This window comes from Brassica oleracea, chromosome C4 (assembly GCF_000695525.1).
Source record: "Brassica oleracea var. oleracea cultivar TO1000 chromosome C4, BOL, whole genome shotgun sequence".
NCBI lineage: Eukaryota > Viridiplantae > Streptophyta > Magnoliopsida > Brassicales > Brassicaceae > Brassica > Brassica oleracea.
In genome coordinates this window covers 13,432,015-13,434,454 of record NC_027751.1, presented here as the reverse complement: position 1 = coordinate 13,434,454, position 2,440 = coordinate 13,432,015, and the positions used below count along the sequence as shown (strand labels likewise).

The window sequence follows — 2,440 nt, the reverse complement described above, 5'->3', positions numbered from 1 at the left end:
TTGCCTTTTAATTTTAAAAAGATAATATAATTTGACAATATTTTGTTTTCTTTTCTAAAACATATAGAATATGAAATAATACAATCCTATTGATTGGTGAACCCAAGAAAAAGTCTTAGTTATGCATGTGAACGTAGATAAGAAATCGGAATCGGACATAAAGCCAAACAAAGAGAGATCATATATGAGTTTTAAAGACATAGCCACGACAATGTCACTTGTCCATTATTATATCTTAATCTTCTCACTTCACTTTGTTCCCTCTCTTATCCTTTCGCTAACTGTACATGACATTGCCTTTTCTTAAAATATCATTCTTTTGCATTGTGATTCTGTATTAAACGTACTAAAAAAGATTTTATGGTTTATTACCTAAAAAGCCAATAAATCTAATTCTAGAAAAAAAAACCAGAAAGGCGAGAAAAAAAGAGAGAAAAGGTCGTGGGAGGAGTGTATAGCTCTAGGGTTTCCTTGTTTGCTGTGTGCAGTTTCTTCCGGACAAGTGTTTTACCATCGTGATTTAAGGTGAGGAGGGGTGAAAAGATTTGTTTTGAGCGCCGGTGATATCTCTTGTGGTCTTCAGAGTCGATTTGGAGTCTTGGTTCAGATCTAGTACGGCGAGGTTGTGATTTGGAGCTCTGGTCCCCTTCGATTCAGATCTGGGTTTGTTACCTAGGGTTTGGTCGTTTTGGTACTGTAGTAGTTTTTGGCTGCTGATTTGATCTTTTGACTTTCTTTTCGTTGTCTTCATCTCTTGTTCCTATTTCGTTGGAGGTCTATAGTGATGGCTTGTCCTTTTTTTCTTGTTGGCTTGGTAGTTCGTTTGAGCCTTGTTGGTTTAGGATTTGGGTGGGTTGTCTCTGTTATGGGCATGGGTTCGATGGCAAGACGGAGCTTGGACTTCAGGTGCAGTCTCCTTTTCCTATTGTGGTAGTAGCAGTGTTCTCTTGCCGGTCCAGGTTGGTGCGGATTGCATTTTTAATAGGAGCCGAGTGACTGACGAGGCTTGTGTGTTTGTTGGGTTATGATTTACTTCTATCTAGGTGTAAAGGAGCCTAAAAAAATGTGTTCCAGCCGTATTGAGAGTTATGTGGAGCGTGAAGCGCTCAGGCTTTTCGGGTTGTGAAGTCCTGGTTTTAGGTTTCTAGTTGGGGATGGTATCGTTTGGCCGGCTGTAAGCGGCAGCGATAGATCCGAGATGAGAAGACTTGGTGTCTTCGGTTCTAGAAGTGGAAGGTATCGTACGGCGGGCTAAGGGCAGCTACAATATATCCAGATCATTGATATCTATTACGTGGGAACATTGGTTATGCTGAATCGTCTTTTACCTTTGTGTAGCTCGTTTTTGTTGGTTATGTTTTAGTTGCGGTTCCTAGCTTAGGTTTCGTTCCGTGTTTATGTTGTATTTGAAAGTTGTTCCAGTGTGGTTCTAACTGTCTTTCTTTGGGTTTTTGTTTCTGAGGATTTTATGATATCCGCCAGCATCGCTAGCAAAACTTGTGTTCTAACGTTTAATGAATATCATCAATTCAGAGGGAAAAAAAAAATCTAATTCTAGACATTTTGTATTATGTACGATATGACACGAAAGATGCATTGGAAACTGGGTTGAAGATCTTGTCAGTTCTTCATCAATTTGATTTTAGGGTGGATAGATCAGCGACAGATATATTAACTCTTAAGTGCTGGGTAGAAGGATGTACATGGAGAGTAAGAACTACCCTAGTTGGTAAATCTACTCAGTTTACCATTCGTACACATGTTTCAGAACATTCATGTTCCATTATAGAACGTTCTGCCAGTGCTCGACAAGCGACTCCAGAAATTCTTGCAAGACTATATGTAGACTATGTTGGAGGGGTTGATTCAAAAGTTCTCCCGAAACTTGTTGGAGATGCCTTAAACATGAGATTTGGTGTCAAGGTGTGTCATCTGAAATGAAATGTTTATTATAATTATATTTCGTTTATAACAAAAAATAATGTGTATAACTAATATGATATTGTAAAACATTTTGTAACTAGATGGATTACTGGAAATCTCATCGGACACTTTTACGCGCAAGAATATTGTTAAAGGTTCTGCGGAGAGTGGATACTCAGAGTTGCCCATGTATCTATATCATATAAGAAAAGCAAATCCTGGAACTTTCACACGTTTGGAAGTTGATGAGGTTAACAGATTCAAGTATTTGTTCCTTGCATTAGGTGCAAGTATAACTGGATTTCCCTACATGAGAAAAGTAATTGTCGTGGATGGTACATACCTTCTGTTGGGGTCAAAAACGGTTACGACGAAGTTAACATTCAAAACGTCCGAAGAAGAAAATGAGGACTTTCTTCGACAAATACTTTTTCGAAATAGATTCGTTCTTACGAAAAGCTTTGCGGAGCAAACACGAGACATCGGACAAGAGCTCGAAAAAGGTCGCCACGCAACG

General features: G+C 38.8%; 1 long non-coding RNA gene across 2 annotated transcripts; it reads left to right on the top strand.

Moving 5' to 3' along the window:
- The first annotated feature begins 300 nt into the window (after positions 1–300).
- LOC106339423 lies at positions 301–1,456 on the top strand. 2 transcript variants are annotated; one of them, XR_001269169.1, is made up of 2 exons: positions 301–959; positions 1,044–1,456. It is a non-coding gene; the product is annotated as an uncharacterized LOC106339423 (long non-coding RNA). The 2 variants fall into 2 exon arrangements; XR_001269170.1 differs by having other exon boundaries at positions 304–906.
- The last annotated feature ends 984 nt before the right edge of the window (positions 1,457–2,440 follow it).